This window comes from Parasteatoda tepidariorum, chromosome 12 (genome assembly GCF_982258835.1).
Source record: "Parasteatoda tepidariorum strain Cologne lab strain chromosome 12, Ptep-v5.0, whole genome shotgun sequence".
Classification (NCBI taxonomy): Eukaryota; Metazoa; Arthropoda; class Arachnida; order Araneae; family Theridiidae; genus Parasteatoda; species Parasteatoda tepidariorum.
The window spans coordinates 49,058,494-49,080,073 of NC_141766.1; the positions used below are offsets into that span (position 1 = coordinate 49,058,494).

A 21,580-nucleotide genomic window follows, 5' to 3' on the forward strand; every position below is an offset into this window, starting at 1 on the left:
CCTAGTTTAAAAAAAGACCATAGGTGCACCTTTTTATAAAGCTGGTTCACAATGCCTACTATTACAGAGCAACTTATATTATTTAGGGTGCTCCCTGCTCCGTAATTACTTCCTTTTATACATACTTGGTTACTTCTTCCCGAGAAAGAAGTAATTAAAACCTACTCATAAAGGAATGCTAGTTAATATTTAAATGAGAAACAAAAGGAAAATTAGTATATTATATCTTATGAATCATTATTGAAGTCAATTGCAAGGAAGGTATAATTAGTTAATTTATCAGCGAAAACTATGAAGTGTCTAATGCTAAATACCCTACCCGATAACAATTATTAGGAACTATTTTAGGCGCTCCCGTGCCACAGGTCCTGGGTTCGAGCCAGGCAAGGTTGACTCAACCTTTCATCCCTTCAGTGGGTGATAAATTAGTATCAAGCATGCTTGGGAACTAAACACTGGGGATTCTGCGTCGGCTTACCGCCTGACCGGAACATCTGCTACTGCACCCCAGAGTCCAAGGTCAAGAAAACTGAGATGGGCACAGTAGGCCTTGGACCTCTATGGGCTGTCGAGCAACTGAGTGTAGTTCAGTTTGAATTACATACATTCAATATAATAAATTTTGTAGCTTTTAATTTTATTTTATTTTATAACCGTCGTTGAACAGCCGACCCAATTTCATGGGTTTACGACTACTTACGTTCAACTCCGTAGCCTTGTAATTTTGAACCAATCCAGAAGACAAGGAAACTCCTGGATCAGTACCCCCAGAGGTATTGATTTGTTGTGGGAACATGGAGGACTTTGAGACTCGACAGATTTAACGTGCATCAGTCACCATTTACTACACGGGGAGTCTTCGGCCGGCGAGGATCGAACCCACGACCTCTTGGATATGGGCCCAGCGCCCTACCGACCAGGCTATCCCGGCCCTGTAGCTTTTAATTGTTCCTTCAGTTGTTGTCGTTGGCCATTAAGGAAGGGGTGCTCTCTATGGCCAAGAATTCAATTTCTGCCACATCCATACGTCACGCCCGTTTATAGGGGCTACTCATTCATACATCCATTCATTCAACCACTTATTCTAGTCAGTGAGCCACGATTGGTCAACGGGTAGGCCACTGAACAGTTGTGAAGAACTGAAGTTTGATCCCCAGTGGTGGCTTGAATCACATCCAGCTTTAGATCGATGGGTACCAGTTTGTCTGGGAGCTAAAGGCTGCCTGTGAACAATGATTACCACATTGTAACAATCAGCAATTGCCACATCGTTGAGTCTTTACCTACATGAATAACCTAGCACCCTGGGCTGTTGTGGAAATGCTTTACTTTTATTCTAGTGAATAAAAAAAAATAATTATGAACTATTTTATATATAAATATAGACTATTTACTAATCTGCAAATGTCGTCGAATACCGAATAGAAATAAAATATGCATTCTAAAAATCGTATTTTAAAATAAAAATATAGTTTCAGTGGTTAAAATTTTTAAAAAGAATAAAAAAACTAATTAAAAGAAAAATTTCTGAACTTATTTAAAATTAACTTATTTATTGAATTTAAAAAGTGAACTTTAATAAAGTAGATACTGATATGGTAAACGAGACTCACTGAGAAAAAAAGTATGGTAGAAGCTAAAAAAATTTTACCAAATGTGTTAACCGTATTTCTTGCCTTATTGGAATACCAAAAATCGCATTAATTTTTACCGCAGCATTTTGGTAATGATTTTGATAAAATTTACAATAAAATATGGAAAAATTTCATAAATGTGGTAAAATTTGGTAATTTTATCATGATACCTTAGTGCGTGGCATAAAAGCTGTTTATTCGATTAAATAAATATTTCAGTTCTATATTTTGTACTAAATGTGTGGTGAAAAAAACTATAATTTTGAAAATCAAGATTTCTTGTGAACCATATGAATGGAAAAATTACCATATGAATGGTTTAAATACCGTATATTTTGGTTTTATTAATCAAAATTATGCTTTTTAAATTTTTTTTTTAGGTACTGTAATTTTTCCAGAATTCTTTTTCCCCGTGCTTTATGCCGAATTTTTCCACTCAATAAATAAAATAAAAGCAGTATATACACAGATGAAAAAGAAATGATTATCTTAAAATTACAATAAATAATTCGCGGTTTGATTACAATAAATAAAATTACAATAAATATGATCGAAATTAATGAAATAAATAATGATTAAAATTACAATAAATAATTCGCAGTTTCGCAATCTTAAAATTACAATAAATAATTCGCAATTAATCTTAACCTTTTTTCTCTCTCATTGTATTGACGAGATTTTGTAAGAGCCTCCCACTAATTGAATGAACACGTTATTTCTATCGACACAAAGCTCGTAATGTTTTCTTTTATAATCACAAGAGGGCTCTGTTTCTGGTCGTAACCCTAGAAAACTCTGATGCAGTTCTTTTCGAGCGAGCTTCTTACTCTTTTGTCTTAAGTTTAATTTAATATCTCAATTTTAATGTCTTGAAATTTTTTACACTTTATTTTAATTATATAAGAGGTTACTCCTTCAGCTTTTTAATTAATCCTCGGAGCTTTACAATTTCATTTCCCTAAATTAAATAGAAATTTAAACAGAGCAAGAAGCGCTGTTTTTAATTTTACTTGTGTTTTCTAAATAAAATTAGAGAAAGTGAATTTTCTTACGTATGACGAATGGCCAAGCAAAATTTGCCGGACTGGGAAATTCTTAAGGAGGTTATAACGTCCTCCCGTCCCAGCGCCCCAGTGGATTTTATTGCAATTTTTCCTTGCATTTTGCAAAAACTTATGATCTGGCAACTTGTTTCTAGTTACTAACGTGTTGAGTTACTAACTTGAATTTTAATGCTAGTTAAGTATAGAAGATAAAATATTAAAGACATAAAGAAAGACATTTACCTTTTAGCATTAAATATGCATATTTGCTTAAATAATAGTAAGTGTATTTACTCTCTAAAACGCCAATTTCATTTGTTATTGTAAATTATAAATAAGATTTTTTATTTTAGTTTATTATGGAACAAAAATGCAATTAGTAGTAATGGAAATTATTTTTATACTATTTAAACCATATCCTCAGGTGTTTTCCGATAGTTGTTTTTTTATCGCCATTTTTTTTAATTTTATTGTCCCTTATGCTCCTTGACGAAAGATATAAAATAATAGAAGATTAGATATATTATATATATTTTTTTCTCTACGTTTTAGGTACATTATGTTTTTTATTTTTCTGCAGATTTATTCTTAAATATGTAGATGCTGTAACTATTTGAAGTTTGACTATTTAAATGCTTAATTCGCATCAAGTTTAGTAAATTAAATTATTTTAAGTTTGTAATCCTTACGAAATAATGTAAGTTGTTCAGTATTCTAATTAAAAAAATTATAAAAATTTCTTTATATGGTCATTTTGAAATTAAAAAAAAGTTTATTTAATTTTCAGAATAAAATATTTGTTTATATATTTTGGGGCAGCCCAAATATGTGTCTTTAAGCAGACTATAAATTATAACTTCACAGGTAGTTAGTTGTTCAGTGTTGTAAATTATAACTTTTTAATTAATTCTTCTTTCTGACTTTTTTGTTGTTGTTGTTTTATGTTAGTATTCTGTGCCAAATTTAATCCGATTTTGATCCTGACTTTTTCATATTATTTCCTTTTGATTTTCTTTTTGGACCACTATGAGGCCCGCTTTTCGCATAGTTAATATTTTTTTATAATGATTATTATATACTGATAAATAAGACAAGACTTTTGGTCATGATTTACAAGACTTTAGGTCAAAATAAACCATTTATGAATTAATATATTGTCAGTGGTCTGATCTTATGACTTAATAAAAACAAAAACCTTGGATGTTAAATTTTCTTAATTTCTAATGAACAGATCATTGATTATCATTTTTGTTGTTAACCTGATTTTGATAAACTTATATACTTATGATACTTAAGAAGAAAAAAATTTTTTTTGTACTTTTATTTCATTTGAGCAAATGATTATTTTGAAAAATACACGTACAAATTGATATAAGTAAAATATTTTTTTCAATTTAATTTTATTAAATAAATGACAAAACCAAATTAATCGGTATTTTACAGTACTCTTATTATTACCAAAAATATTTGGATTTACTGTACTCTTATTACTACCATTATTTGCTCTTACAAAAATTTAAAGTGTTTTTGAGGTTCATCTGAGGTTGTTTTGAGATGCTAAGTTTGATTTGATGTTTGATTGAAATCAACTTCCCGAGATTTAGAATAAAGGTGTATGAAGTTGTTTTATTCACACTTGAGGTTGCTTTGAGGTTGACAGAAATCTACCTTAGAGCTACTAGCTCAGAGAGGTTGTTTTTGAGAGGTTTATACAGGGCCGGATTAAGCGCAAGCGGAGCCCTAGGCCATTCAAATTTTTGGGGTCCTTAGATTAAAGTTTTTTTTTTCTCGTATGTTTTTTATTTATTCAGTTATAGAAGTATTTATATATTTTTTCATTTAAGAAAGCATATTTGAAATAAAAATAAATAATAATAAATTAAGTTGTACTTTATTTTGTAAAATTAGAACTAAAAAAATTAACGTATTTTATTGATATATATATTGGACAATGATTTTTTTAAAAAACATCATTGTTTTTCTTAATTTTTTAAAATTTATTTTCAAAATTTTTTTAAGGGGGCCCCTGATCATTGGGGGCCCCAGGCCATGGCCTAGTCTGGCCTAATGGGTAATCCGGCCCTGGGTTTATGTTATATTTTCTACACTGCAAGCAAATAAATATATTTGAAATGTGAATCATTTCACCCGATTTCAACTAAAAGTATAGCTGAGATATACGTGAGGCTGATTTTATGAGGTGTAACTGAGGTTGAAATTGAGGTTTATTGATTGGGTTATTTTTGGTGCGAAACATAACCTAATTTCATACCTCTGGTGTATTTCTTTACACCTGTCTACCTCAAAAACTTCTTCTTCTTTTTTTTTTTTTTGTGAAGGTGGGATTATAATTTATAATGATATAACAATAATTTTAATATTAAGTTGATGGTCATTGTCTTACAATGAAAATCTAAAACATTTGTCATTTTCTTAAGATTCTCCGAATTTTCGATTCTGAAAAATCTATGACAAAAATTTGATTTCTCAGGACTATTCAACTAACTTTGCTCTAATTTTGTCATAAGAAATTACATTCTCCAAAATATTGTAAAAATTGTCTATCTTACAATTCAATGTTTTTTTGACTAGTATTGAATAGAAAAAAAAGAAAGAAATATTTACTGAAAGTTATTTTTTGATTGAAATTATATCTAGATAAATGAATTTTAAATTTTGTGCAAAAAATTTTCAATTCTGGAGATATGGTGAAATACGCGAAAAGTAATTAACATACGCAAAATAGCAATTAGCATACGCGAAAAGTAATAAAAATACGCGAATAGTAAAATTAAAATAACGGGGTTTAAATATTGAACTGCTTTCCTGATTAAACTATTGGGATCATTTCCAGATTGTGGCTACCTCCTATATTTTAAGGGTCAGAAATTCGCATCCGTCGAAAAAATGGTATGTTTATTCAGAGTAAGTACGTTTTTTTTTGTGTCTGATTTCGTAACTTAAAATATCGCCAACACTAATTAATTAGTGTGTTTAAAATCACTCCTTCGAAATAGTAAGATTGAGTCCTCTAGAACAGGGGTTTCCAACTTGCATGAGGCCGGGGGCCACAATTAAAAGCACAAATCATATGGCGGGCCGCAACTTTATCAAAATTTTTTGTAGGACTCTTTTATGTTTGAAGGAACATTAAATATTACTGTCAGAGTTTTTCCAAGTTGTACGAAACAAAAATATTGAATTACAAATTAAAATAAGAAGTGGATTTTTAAAAATATTTATTTGTTATTAATAATATTTTTAAAAATATTAAATAAATAATAAAAATTCGGGCTACAATAACTTAATGTGCAACAGATAAGGTATTAAAACTGACATAGTAGCACACAAAATATTTAATGAGAAAATTGAGGTTTGTCTGCTGCAACCACCGAAGAATAGATATTTAAATTTAAAATTTACAAATGTGTGTGAAAATATTTTAGTCCAAAATGAGTGGTTTCAAAGAGTTAAATATGAGAATTTCTTCGAGAAAATTTCTGATACGCACATGCTAAGTTATATTAACAAAATACAAAAAAAAAAAAAAAAATGAAATAAGAAAGAGCAACATACACGATTATTTTTGTATTTGAATAAATATTTTCTTGGATGCAAACCTTGAAAAATAAATTTCTTTGCACCGTTGGTATGTTAAATTTCACAGAAACGAAGAAATTAGGTTTTTATTAACGAGAAAAGTATTTTAAACCCATATAGATTTTTTACAAAAATTGTCCGTAAAAAAATGACAACTAATATATTTTAGTTCGCGGGCCACAAAAAAAGGCTTTGCGGGCCGGATGCGGCCCTCGGGCCGCCAGTTGGAAACCCCTGCTCTAGAACGTAAAGATCCGATCCTTAGATCAAAAGTTATTTAAGGTGCTCCATTTATATTTTTTTTGGCGCACTGTTTATTAATGTTAAACGTGTTGAGAAATTGACTGGGATATTACTTTATTTTCGCCTCAAATATTTGTTTTCTTTAAAAATAAAATCGCAAAATTCTTATCTTCTGGGATGCATTGCAAATGCGAAAATTTATCAAAAATCTAAAATCATTTGAAATATGAAGTAAAAAAAAATATTCTTATTTTTATACGTAGCACTAACATTTAATAAATGTTTCATAAATATATTTTATAACATTTATTAAATATATATTACACTTTCTTGCCAAGTAATCCTTTAGGACCATAATATCAGAAATTAGTTCAATTTCACTTTTAATCCATCAGATTTTTATTTGCAGTCGATTTTAATTCTCTTTTTGTATAATGATGATTCCCTTTAAACATTTACTAAGAAAAAAAGAGCAAGACATTAAACTGCTATTTACAAATATACATGGAGCTGAAGCTCCTTTAGACTTTTACAGATTCATTTTCAAAAGTGAAGAGCGCACTTTTTTAAAATACAGTATATAGTTATTCTTTCTTTCATGTCATGTGATCCATAATATCCAGACTTCTTTGTTAGGATTGACGCCGTTAAGATGTGAGACCATAAGACCGGATGACGATCAGTGGTGTAGCGAGCTTAACTCGCGCCCGGGGCATAATACCTTTTTAGCGCCCCTCCCCCATTCGAAAACCATACAATATAATATGTAAAATATACTCGCAAATTAATAAATAAATAGATTTAGTAAAATAAATAAAGTCATAGGCTCAAGCTAGGCTTTAAATTTGAGACAAAAAATGTAGTTGAAAAAACAAGACTAGATTTTGAAATGTATATGTTCATCTAGAATTAGTTCAAAACATACCTATTATTTATTTTTCATATTTATAAAGAAATGTTTTAAGAACACGCAGTTTTAAAACAATAAAAAAGTAAATATTTATTATCTCTAAGGAGATACATATATTTAAATGATTATAATACATTAATGAAACTAATTACTATGTATAAATTTTCCTTGCTTTTGATGAAGCAAATTTATCAATAATATCATCTAAGCTGATAATTTCAAATTTTTCTCTTTCCACACTTAAAAATGCTAGGTCACTTAGGTGATCTTGTCCCATCGTTGATCGTAGATATGTCAAAATCTATTATATATAATTCTCTTACGTGGCTCCCAAATTTTGGCTGTATTTCTTTTCCGCCGGTGGCAACGTTTGCTTTGTTTTGAAAACACCAAAGCATTCTGCCTTTTAATGATGTGTTTCTGATCTAATATATATAATTTTCTTACGTGGCTCCCAAATTTTGGCTGAAGTACTTTGTACAACTAAATAAGATTCTTTTCACAACAGTTAAATATTTACTTTATTTTCTTCATTCATAGAGAAAACAGTCGGCAAAGAATTCTGTTAGGTTAAAAAACATTTCGCTAAAAAAATAACGAATTCTAAAAGAAATAAAAATAAACAACTTAAAAAATAAAAATGCTGTTGCCAGCCATAGAATTTTTTGAAAGTTAACTTAGCAACATAAATCAAAATGACATAGAAGCGCAACTAGATCCAAATTATGACACCTGAGCACGTGACGTAACAAATCCTTCAATTCTAAAAGTGTTGTATCGCCAAATGCCCAAATTAACAATTGTGTTCTTAAAGAAATTCTATAAAAAGTTTTAAATAAACAACCTACTTCTACAACTGCTTCTTGAAGAACTTGGCTCATTGATTAAAAATATTGTTTTAATTTTACAGTACTAACTTTACTTCTACTTTCATTATCGCTATGACCCTCTTTCATTACATTTTACAACTTCATGCTAAATTTGAGGACTTAAAGTTGTTTTGTGGTACATAAAAAAATAATATTTGGAGGTTAAGAGTTGCCTCAGAAAAATTTAAATTGTTGACATTGAACTTAACAACGGAAACAATCGTTTTTGTGAAAAATTGAATTGTATTGAACTGTGAAAGCAGTTCTGGGGGTTGGTGAGCGCCAGCGAGCAGGGGGCGAAGCCTCCTAGTTAATTTTAATTTGCTGAATGGACGTTCGCAGCTAGCAATTGATACTGAGATAGACAGGAGTATTTGAAGTGCCACTCTCAGGTTTGGAAAATCATCTTCTACATACGAGATTATAAAAGTAAGAAATTCTAATGGAGTTTTAGGTTCGATTTTTTTTCTACTGCGGAGTAACATTTTGCAGTCACATATTTCGATAACGAGTTCTATTCCATTGAAATCTGTATCATAAAATTCACCCAAATTTTTAAAAAAAATTTCCAAGGTCGTTATCAACATTATCCTTGTTTAATAAATTTTCAACGTCTAGTAGAAATGCAAATTTGAAATTAAGGTCACTTAATCGTGTACATATTTCTTGTTGGAGACGATCAAGAACGCTTTTCATAACGCGAGAAATTTCACTTTCTGCGGAAATACCAACATCTCTAGCCAATTCTCCGGGCATTTTGCGGCGTTTTCTTACACGTATTGTTGTATCAATATTCCATTTTTCACAAAGAGACTTCGCTTTTACTAATGCCTCTTCACAGAGCTTGTTCCGAATTTCGGCTAGTTCAGTAGTTAATGATTCAAGATCATGGAACGCTTCTCTAAAATTCATTCTAGGATTTTGTAATCTGAGCTGCGCACGATCAATCCTTTTTAAGATTTCACACCAGAAATGAACTTAAGTTATGAAACTAAAAGTTAGTATATTTTGCAACAGAATTGTAACTTCACTTCTGGTGTCAGTTATAGTGGTAGTGTCCTCTGCTAATTTTTCTAATAGTTCTACTATATTCTCTAGCCCATCGATGATAACGCTATTCTGGAGCTCCATCGTAACGTTGAACGTGAGAAAAATAGATATATGTTTTCAATTATTCCAAAACATGTCACAACGATTGGATCTTGTTCAGCTGCAGTAACTCCTACTGAATTCAATGAATGGTTATCACAATTTACAAATAATGCTTTATGATTTTTTCCCCATTATTCTTTGTTGAACGTCAGATGTGTGACCTGCCATCTCGGCAGCATTATCGTAACATTGTGATCTGCAGTTTGTTAATGAGATTTCATCGGAATTAAAAATTTCTAAAATTGTATTTTCGATCAAGGCTGTATCTTTATCGTGTATTTCAATAATACCCAAAGAAGATTCTTTGATGGAAACTTTTTTATGGATAAAATCAACATCTACATACCTAGCGACTTGGGACATTTGTTCTTGATGAGAGATATCAGGAGTTAAATCAAACGAAAGTCCATAATATTTATTTCTTTTGATATCGTTTATTAGTTGATTTCAAATTGTAGATGCCAGAAGATGAATGAATTCGTTTTGAATCTGTGGTGACAAATATGAGACAGTTTTTGGGGTTCCTGTGGCATGATTAAGATGATTTGCTAGTAGCAGATCAAACTGAGCTGCAAATCTAAATAAAGATAATAGGTTTCCTACATTTGTACCATCTTGAAGTGCTAGTTTTTCAACATGGCCACGTAGAGGAAGATTTTGTATAATTAAATACCTCAAGCAAGCTAATATTCCTTTAAATATATTTCGCTACCGTTCTTTTTCGGACTGAATGTTCGCTTCTAATGATACATCATTTCCCATTCTACTTATTAATCTTGGTTCTGTTTCTTTCCAGCCGTAAGTGATTTTCAGTGAATTGGACTTCTTTCATGGCTAATCAATTCATCTTTTTTCTTCCATTTATTAAAACCAGCAGATGTCACGAAAGATGATTGTATAGCGGAATTTGATGTAATAAACAGTAAGCAACAAAAGCAGTACGCTGCAGTATTTTTTGATGAATATAATTACCAGGATCGGTTAACTTCAGTTCCTTCTTCTTCATTACCGTCCCGTCGAGAAAACCAAGATTTTGGCATTAGACGATTAGTTGACCGTGACTGTACATGTAAGTACATTAGAGGGTTATTGTTACTGTTTTAAAATTACTAGCGTAAGCCACATTGCGTTTATAGAAATAAAAAAAATATAGTGTTCTGAAAGGAAGAATGTTTGTACTTTGTACACTGCAAATATTTATTGCAACATATTATTTAATCAGACAAATCAAGAAAGGAGATAATTTATGTAACCACACAGAGTAGATGCCATAAGGAAGTGCTGACAGACACAGGTCGAGTCAACCCGGGCAGTAGAAAAGACATGCCATTTCTATTATGAATATATTATTACAGTTTGATTTAGACTATTAGTGTTCCTTTTTTTACCTTTTTATTTACGAATTAATATTTATTATATTGCACTGGCACTAAATTTAAAATATATTTTCTAGAAATCAATTACAATAAAAATAAAAATTATCCAGCAATTTTTTGTTTTGCGGACCATTTGGCGCCCCTTTGTGAGTAGCGCCCGGGGCATGATGCCCCCCCTTGCCCACCCCTCGCTACGCCACTGATGACGATATATATTAAAATCTAAAAAAAAAATTTTTGAATTGAATGGGATTTTGGCTTTATAAAGACATTTTACTATGCAGAATGGATTTAATTTATAAATAAAGATTACATTTCTAACTATTTAACGATTATATATATATGCGAAGTGTTTAGTTTATTATATGAAAGATATTATTTAAATTTCTCATCTTTTAGAAGGGCTAGTCTACAATTAAAAAATATAATTCTTTTTAGGTTTAGTTTTAAGATCCCTTTAATTCTGTTAAAGACGTTACATATGTATCTATATAAGTATATTTAATGATTATATATCATTTATAAATAATTATAACAAAAACATTTGTTGAATGCAAGTTTTCTAATTAATTAATAGTTCTACAAAGTTAGCACATTTTTTTACGCTTTAGAAGTTTTGAGAATAATTTAACCTAATAATATTTTACTTTATTTCATAACCGTCGCTTGTCAGGCGATCCAATTCCAATTCAACTTACGATTACGTTGAACTCAGTAGCCTGGATCAAGTATTGGGAGAAATTTTGCCTTCCTTTTTGATGGAACTAACCCGCATTTGCGCTACACGAAGTGAAAAACCACGAAAACTTCTCACGGTTAACCTGACGGTAAGGGAACTACAACCATTGATCCGTCTACCGCCGAGGATATTTTACGTCAGCACTGTGATCGGTGCAGGCCGGTTGCGGAATTCGATTCGACCAGCTATCGCTGGGATTCGAGCCCGGTTCACCTCATTGGAAGGCGAGCGCTATCCCCTGAGCCATCACGACTATAATAATATTAATTTATTTTATTTCATATCCGTCATTGAAGAACCGACCTAATTTAGGTTTTACGGCAACTAATGTTCAAATCCGTAGCGTTGTAATTTTGAACCCAATCCAGAGGACAAGGTAACTCCTGGATCAAGCATTAGAACTTTTTGATACAAAGGAAAACCACGAAAACTTTCCAAGGTTAGCCCACGGCAAGGGGACTCTAACCCATGATCTGTTTACCACTGAAAATATTTTACGTCAGCACTGTGGTCGGTGCGAGCCGGGTTCGAGATTCGAATCGACCAGCTACAGAGTGCTCTATTCTTTAATAATATCGTTTAATATCAGTCGTTGAACAGCCGACCCAATTTTGAGTTTACGACTACTAATGTTTAACTCCGTAGCCTTGTAATTTGAACCAATGCAGAAGAAAGAAAAACTCCTGGATCAGTATCCGCAGAGGTATAGAGTTACTATGAAAACATGGAGGACTTTGTGACTCGGCAGATTTAACGTGCATCAGTCACCATTTACTACACGGGGAGTCTTCGGCCGGCGGGGATCGAAAACACACGAATTCTTAGACATGGGCCCAGCGCCCTATCAACCAGGCTATCCCGCCCCTTAATAATATAATTGAAATTTATTGGGACCTTAATACGGAGAAGTTTTTAACCACAGTAGAGAGATTTTGCATAGCATTTGTGTCACGCAAGCTATAACGCTAATCTTTTTTTTCTATACCTTAGCGATTCCGCAATTCATCGTGAAATTTTTGCGCAAGGCGCTGTTAAGCTGAAAGAGTGATAGTGCTACAGGAAACCGTAAGGCGCTGCAAAATCTCTCTACTATTGTGCAAACTGTGATTTCAAAACATTGAGGTATCATTGTGAAGGTCTAGGGAGTTTTTCTGAGAGTGCATGACTCTGTGAAAAATGCTCTCATGTGAGTTTTACAACTGTATGCTAGTGGTTACGTGAATCCACTAGCATACTTTTATGAAGACAATGCCTTTTTCAAAAAAGAAAAAAAAATGATAGAGCATAAGTTTCGTTATTAGGATTTTAAAAAAAAAATTAAAAAATTACATTACTCTGAATAACTTTCTTTGCAATGATCGGATTTTCTCTTATTAAAAAAACAATCTTGCAATGGTTTAAAATGTTGCTCTCAACTATTCCAAATAATTTGAACTAAATTTACAGAATGAGACACAAATACATGTACATGTTGTCAGATTTAAATCTTATTATTTATAGGGAAATTTTTAAAATTAAAAAATATTATTAAAGAGCGATAAAAACCATTCCCAATTTGAAATTGTTATAAGTCTCGTTAACGAATAAAGTTACTTCTTATTCATTTCTTCTTCTTATTATTCTCATATATTCCTCTCATTCCTTAGGTAAAATTATGATTTTTCAAATCAAGGTAATCGTCTACTTCGTTACGATTCACAGATTAGCAAAATGTTCTTACATAAAACTAAAACAAAGTATATTTTAAAAACAAAATGTTCTATATTTTTGTACAAAATATTAACTTTAAAGAAAAAAAAGAAAAAAAACAATGAAGAACGAAAAGCAATTATGGGGGTTGATGAACGTAGCGAGCTGAGGACGGAGCCTCTTGGTTTGAATAAAAGGTAGCATTTTTGAATTACACCTATTACGAAGACAATACTTATAACGTTGAAACTGTAAGTTTGATGGTCTCGTGATTGGCCGCATTCAACATAGCATAAAAAATTACTTAGGAAAACTTAGATGTTTAAATAGTACCTGGATAATCCAGAGACCGCGCTAAGCATTCGCCACCTCGCCAAATGCGATAAAATAGCAAATTTGGTGAATGAAATTGTGTTTGGGCGAAAGAATTATCGCGTAACTTTTTCCCACTGAAATATATTTAACTCGATCCTCAAAATTACGTCAAAATGAATTTTTCTAAACAAATCAGTATTTCTTATTTGATTACAGTACTTTTCGGTAGATGCGCCACATAACCAATTAGAATTGGGCCCAAATAATATAAGCCTGAAACTAAAAACCATGAAATAGTTTTCTATGAAGAAAAAAAAATTATAAAAAATTGTTAACATTTGCATTTGGTGAAGACTTCCGAAAATTGGCGAATACTTTTGATATTTGGTTAATAATTTGAAATCCTTAGCGTGGGTCCTGATAATGTAAAGTGGACACATAAGCACGTTTGAAAAGTAGTAAATGTAATCCATAAAAATTCATGCAAATGTCTAACTATTTGTTCGATTCACTTGTGTACACTGTGTCTCGATTTAGTGGGCAAAAATACATCGAAACAATAACAGATGCGTAATAGAGTACAAGTACAAATTCGTACTTCTTGTATATAAAATCTTTATAACGTCTAAACTATTAGTCCGATAGTCTCTGGATTGGTCTCATTTTATTCAGTGTGAGAAAATACATCGGAAACAATGTCTAGATATTCAATTCTCTCCCTCATTTCTCTCCAAAAAAAAATTAAATAAATAAATAATGGGAAGCATGTTGGGGAAAGTGTGAGTTCGAGTTGACAACACAAAGCTTTTTGTAAAGAAATATTTTGGGTGAAACTGCTTCCGTAAAATATCCTTCTTTTGCTATAATTACTGAACGAAATAATTTGCTATAATTACTGAACGAAATAATTTGCTATAATTACTGAACGAAATAATTTGCTATAATTACTGATCGAAATAATTTGCTATAATTACTGAACGAAATAATTTGCTATAATTACTGATCGAAATAATTTGCTATAATTACTGAACGAATGAATTTGCTATAATTACTCATCGAAACCTTAAGAAATTTTGCACGCGATGAATCTTGCTTGCGCCGAATTGTTCTCGCAACGAATTATGCCAACGACGAATTATGCCTACGATGTGCTCACTACAAATTGTCTCACAACAAATTGTGGGCGAACAATCGTCGTCATGAGGAATTGTGCACGAAGAATTGACACAGAACAGGAAGTAAAACTCTTTCACATCTTTCTTATTATAAGGAGAATTATTAGGACTATGACTACCAAGACATTTGTATATTTATGTATTTATGACTAATTCTAAAATCAGAAAATAATCGTGAATAAGCTTAAGCTATCATGGATATTTAATCCCTTTCGAAAAGAAGTTAGAAATGAATCGCTTTTACTACCAGGCTTTCCTCCTTTTCGAAGAACAATGGTAAACACAAGCCCTGTAATGTGCTACCTTTGCTACCACTAGGAAAAATATTTTCTGAATTCCGTGGTAGAAGAGTGGATGACAGGGCTTAGAAAAATTAAATACGTAGTGATAACGTAAATGAGAAACCTTTAGCACATCTGTAATCACCACTAAATATTATTTTTCAAAAGAAAAAAAAATGTATATAATTTTTTTAATAAAAAATTTTTTATATCAAGATGTCATTTTATCATTAAGGATTTGGCAGAGTAAGATTTTAAAACATTATATATATATATATATATATATATATATATATATATATATATATATAATATTTTAAAATCTTACTCTGAAAAAATTCTTAAATGATAAAATGACATCTTGATATACGAATTTTTTTATTAAAAAGATTATTATTTTTATTGAAAAGATTATTTTTTTATTAAAAGTGTTAGAGGCACCAATTTCTTGCTCTTTGTGGGAATTTTTTTTCTTCTATTGGTAGCAAAATTTATTCTCAAGATCAAGAGGAAGACCGAAAAAGAGATGGTTGGACAATACCATTAAAGATTTGACCACCTTGAAGCTGAAAAACTTGAAGTCGAAAGCTAAAAATAGAAAAATCTGTAACGATATCATTCGGTTGGGCAAGGCTCACAGCGGGCTGTAATGCTGTATAAGTAAGTAAGAAAAATTTATTTTTTAATGTATGATTCTTTGTTTAGTAAATTCGATTTATAGTTCTTTTGTCCACCGCTTCTTATAAACAATTAAAAAGTCTATTTTAAACGTTACTTGGAATAAATAAGTGAAGAAATTAAATGAAAATTGTGCCAGATTTGATAATTACTCACTCTATACATTATTTTGATCATTGTGAATAATCTATTGCTGCAAAGAAGCCCTTTTCGTTGAATTTCTATATAAAGATATTTTTCCTCTCTGGTCATTTTTGATGTTCATGACTTTAAGACTTTAAACATAACAATCTTAACTTAAAAAAGAACATGTTTTAATACGTTTAACTACAATTTTGTTCCATGATTGTAGAATCACCCTGTATACAACAAAAAACAATTACTATAAACAACTAGCTTAAAAATGCCCAAAGAGGAAGAAGTCAAAAGGGACAAGTGCCCCCCCCCCCACAGACTTTGGTTAAGGTATCATTCATAATACTTTGAAAAATGCAATTCAAGAAAAAGGTAAATTAATTTTTATGATTGAAATATTACTTTTTTTTTAATGTATAAGTTTCTGGTTAAGATTGAATACAAGAAAAACTTTCTCCTTATTGTCTTAGATGTTTAGAATACGGTTGCTATGGAAACAAAGAGGATAAAAAAGAAAAAAAAGAAAAGCAATCTTTGAAATGCCATTCAGTGTCAAGCTGCTAAAAATAGCAGAAATAATTCTATCTTTATTATCTTTATCTAATCGTTAATTCTTTTTCACTTTACAAACAACTATTTTTCGTTTACTTTTGTTATTTTTCAGGTCATGTTATACAAAACAATTGGTTGAATTTTATTTGACTATATAATCTAATGTTTGTTTTTAAATATTTCGCCGATGAACTTTTTATTCTAATATAGCTCTAAATTCGTATTTTAAAAGGTGGAAAAAAATGCGCGTATACAATGTTCAGCCCAAATTTAATAACTAAAGGAAAAATTTCATACTTACTTTTCTTTACATTTTTAAATACTGAGCCAGTAGTCGGTCCCTACAAGTAATGAAACTACTGTAATTACTACTTCTTTTCGTAGTTTGTAGTGCAATGTGCTACATTTTTAAAAAAGTAGAGTAGTGCGATAAAAAAAAAAAAAAAAAAAAAAAAAAAAAACAGTAGTTAGCAACTATTCCTAGCAACACTACTTTAAACGTTAATTAATTAAAAAAAAGTTCTAACTTAACTAATATTTCGAATTGGATGGTTACAAATCTTCGCGAGTCTGTCAATGCAATGAAAATGACCCTCTGCCTGCAGCTGAGCATCAACGGAAATTACGTATTTAAAATCACGTACAGCTGAAATTTAAACTAGACATTACGAAAAATAGATAATTAATCACTTTGGTAACACTTTCACGAATGCGAATGCACACTCTTGAAACATTGATGTTATTTCAAAGAAACAGAACGTATTTTTGTTGTAGTTATTTTCTTAGAGGGAATAAAAAGCATTAAACAATTAAAACATTGCAATTATTTGAAAATTTCGCCTTTCTTAAATTAAATATTTATTGTCGAAAAAGACATAAAAAGTTTAAAATTAAATGAACGAATTCGAAAAAAATGTTATGGAAAACAAACTGTCTCATGTAAAAGCTAACAAATAATTCTTAATTATTCCCTTATATTTAATGTAGACCAATTTCTTATTCAAAACCATTTCGAACTTAAATGTAAATTATGTTCTTCAGTAAAGTTAGTCCTCCTTAAAATAGTGAAGTAGTTGCTAAAATTCCATAGTGAACCATTCCCCCATTTTTAGTGAACTATATTTGTAACAAAGTAGTCCTAGTTGCAATGTAGTTTTTAAAACTACAAAAATAATGTAGTTTTTCCGACCACTGCACTGAGCATAATCATTATTGTGCCTAGTCCCGGACTTCGAGTATAGCTCTGTATATTATTATGTTACTTTTCAGGCCTATTTATGGTGTACTTAGGCTTATCAGGCGTATTTATTCTCTGTTCTTATTATGTTACTTTTCAGGCGATCTTTTCGTATACAGAACACTAAACGATAAAGTTGTTTTAGAATATCTGAATTCGAACAACGTCAATTTAATACCGCGATTATAAATTTATAGATTTCGCGACAATCTTATAAAAAGAACTGTTGACTTCTAAAATGTTATCAAAAAAGACTAATTTAAAAAGAAAAGTATTTGATCGAATAGTTTGTTCTTTAAAATAAGAGCAATTTTCACGAAAAAAGTTCGAAAAACGGATTTGAATACTATGTCCATTTTCTTAAACAACTACGTCTATTTTTTTAAACATGCATTTTGAGCTATGTCCATTTTCTCAAACACGCATTTTGAGTTGTGTCCTGAATAAAAAGCTTACTGACGAATTGGTTCTGTGTTAGTTTACCAAATTATAACAATTGGTAAATTTTTTAACCAGGACATTTGAAAAAAAAATGTTTATAAAAAGAGGGAATTATTCTATGACTAATTATATCCTTTTAATGTATACAAAATGTTACATTTTTACAATATTCCTATCTTTGATATTGTTTAGATAATTAATCGATAAATTTTTTTTAATATAAATAGTTACATCTTTTCATTCTTCTAATATCCCTGGGACAAATAATTTAAATTTCAATAATTTGTTAATTTAAATTAGTCTGATTGTCAGTTAAATCAAAATTGAGAAATTAATCGAATTTATCCTGCGGGTTTAGTTGCACGGTTGGGGAATTTTGAAATAAAAAAAGTATTAAATATATATTGATTTAAATATAATTTTTCTTTTATTTGCTCTTGGGTTGTTACATATTTAAAAAGATTTTAATTTTGCTTTAATCCCGAAAGTATCACGGCCAGATCAGAAAAACAACAACAGTTATTTTATTTCAGTCTATTAATTGCTTTAAATGCAGGGATAAATCATGAAAACCTTCCTAATTTAACACTAGGAAAGAAAAGGTAAATTGCTTTGCCATGTGTTAGATATCACTATTTTGTACCTTACTTTAATTTATCTCCAATATTAAAGGAATTTTTTATTATTGTTTTACGCTATTAGAATATTCAGTTTTAATATCAATAATTATAACTTAAATTTAGGTAATTTCTTCCTTTCCACTTTTCGTTGTTTGATTTACAATAAAAATAAAATTTACAAGTTTATTTTCCTTGGTTATCTTTATGTCCTAAACTCTTTATTTTCTTTAACACAAGCGTTATTTGATTTTGATCTAAAGTTCTTTATTTTCTTCACTTTATTTTTACATTCTTTATCTTCATTTACGATTTTTTTTTTGTGTATAAGTATTATTATTGCAATCTTTAACCTGGATCTCAGGAGAAATGTACAATCACAGGTCGCTTTTAGATTTAGAAAAAGTGATCAATTTCTCTGATACCACCTGTTTCACACAATCAATTCAATCATTAATTGAAATCCAATACAAGCTATTAAACCCAAGATGGCATAAGGTAAATAAGTATTTAAGAAACAGAAAAACTTTTTTTTAGCTATATTGCCTATTTTTAGATTCAAAGTGAAAGTTTGTACTTGTTTAGCAGTTATAAAATTTTTCTTTTCTTTTTGGATGCTGAATTTTTCAAAAATTTTAGTTGGGATTATATTTAAAGTACTACCTGTACCAACATTTAAAGAAATAGAACTAGTCGAAATCGAGTGTTTGTCAACGGGCAAAATTGGGAGAATGTTTCTCCCCAATGCATTGTTTCCCTATCTAATAACATGAGAAAACCGGTTTACTTGCAGAACCGTCAGTGGGTTGATCTTTACGTAGTATTTCAAGTATCCACCTTAAAATAGGTTTCTATTGTAAATGGAAATAAACAATATTGTACCAAATAGTATGCTGTTTCCTTTTACATGTTCTAAGGAAATTGCCAACTGTTTCGTTGTTGTCGGAGAATTCTTTTAGTAATAGTAAAATGTAAACATTATTATTAATATTTTGTCAAATAAATGTGATTAAAAACGATTACTCCCGTAATCGTGTTATGAAACAGTCAAATATAAAAAATAAATGTACATCCACAATCGCAAAAGTAAAAAAAGACACATTCAGTATTTTTTTAAAAGCAATCCAATGATATCTATTTCGATATTCAATCCCTCTACCGATGGTGGGGGCAATTTAGAAATCTAAACTATGAAGCCATATTTTCTATTACAGATTCGTATTCTACAGAAAAAAGTAATTCGATTTGACCTCTTGATTTATGCATTTTGCTTCACAGATGGAGCTGCAGCAGAGAAAATTAAAATAGGGTACAAACTATTCAAAACGGTGAAACTCGAGATCCATCAGCTTAAGAACATATAAATGTGTCATGTTTCAAAATATTTTGCATCAACTTTTTCCAATATCTTTTCTATCTCGTGTGCCTCATGATGCTACCATTTTAAGCAGGTTGTATCCTATGTGATGCAAAATGCATCAACCTTTGATCAAACAGATTTTTTTTTCGAGAATCCGAATCTGCATTAAAGATTGGGTTTTAAATATAATATTTCAAAGCTGCTCCTCCCAGGGGTAAGGGTGATATCAGCAGATAGCTGAATTTAAAAAAATACTGAAGGCATCTAATTTCATTTTTTTCAATTTTCAATTAAGTGTATATTTCACCGTTTCCAAACTTTTTTTTGCACCCTAGACCAGCGGTTCCCATTTTTTTTTTCGGTATTGGAACTCTAAATAATAAAACTTTTTTCGGCAGAACCCTATCTATATAAAAAAAGTACGTATATGAAGATAATTGTAAGAGTATTCAACAATAATATAGTATTTTGTTTAAGGATTAAATAAATAAGACATTTTTTCATCGTTTTACCATCATTAATATTAAATTGAATTTTATGACCTACAAAGCCAAATTCACAGTACTGGAGTCTAGTACTGAGGTCTAGTCTAGTACTGAATTGGTTTGTGGTGTACGTATAGAAACTGAAAACTAATAATATTTTTTTAAATGAAAGCTAAAAAAAAACAAACTGATATAAACGTTGAAAATTGCTATTAGGGAAACACATTTCTTTAGTAGCTAATTAAGATAATTCAGCTTCATTTGGTGGGAAATACGAATGCACTTTTTTAGATGTATGTCATTTTCATAATTTATTCAATGCATTGTTATTAAAAAAAATTCCACATTTCTTTTTTTGAAAAAAAGTCATTTCTTTTTATTGGCATTTCAATTTAAATAATTACATAAAGGTAACCGAAATATTAAATAAATAATGGCTTATTGTTTTGATTTAAATATGATTAACAACACCATTTGGGAGCCGCTACCCTAGATTAAAACTGCAAATTGTGTTGGATGGAGGTCAAAGATCAACATATGACTTAAAACTTTGCTTACATTTATATATTTCTAATAGAACGTCATAGGGAGGGTGAACTGGGAACTATATATATATATATATATATATATATATATATATATATATATATATATATATATATATATATATATATATATATATATATATATATATATATATATATATATATATATATATATATATATATATATAGCACAATAGAAACAAAACCGAACTAAAAACGGAAACAAAAAGAAAACGTAAGTAAGTTAATAGTAGATAATATCAATTTTATTAAAATAAAATAAAACTTATTAATTTTCTTCATTTTTCTCTTTGTTTTTATTGTGCTATATTATAGTGATCATATTTAAAGCAGCTTTACCGCTTGATATTATCTGCTATTAACTTACTTTCGTTTTCTTTTTGTTTCCGTTTTTAGTTCGGTTTTGTTCTTATTGTGCTATGTTATAGTGATCATATTTAAAGCAGCTTTAGTGCTTGATATTATCTACTATTAACTTACTTT

At 30.1% G+C, this 21,580-nt stretch overlaps 1 long non-coding RNA gene across 1 annotated transcript in view; it reads left to right on the top strand.

Moving 5' to 3' along the window:
• The first annotated feature begins 2,193 nt into the window (after positions 1-2,193).
• The window catches only part of LOC107457334 (uncharacterized), a 33,139-nt gene continuing 13,752 nt past the window's right edge, over positions 2,194-21,580 (top strand). The window contains exon 1 of the long non-coding RNA XR_001585817.4: positions 2,194-2,957. This is a non-coding gene — a long non-coding RNA (uncharacterized LOC107457334). The remainder of the gene's footprint in view (positions 2,958-21,580) is intronic.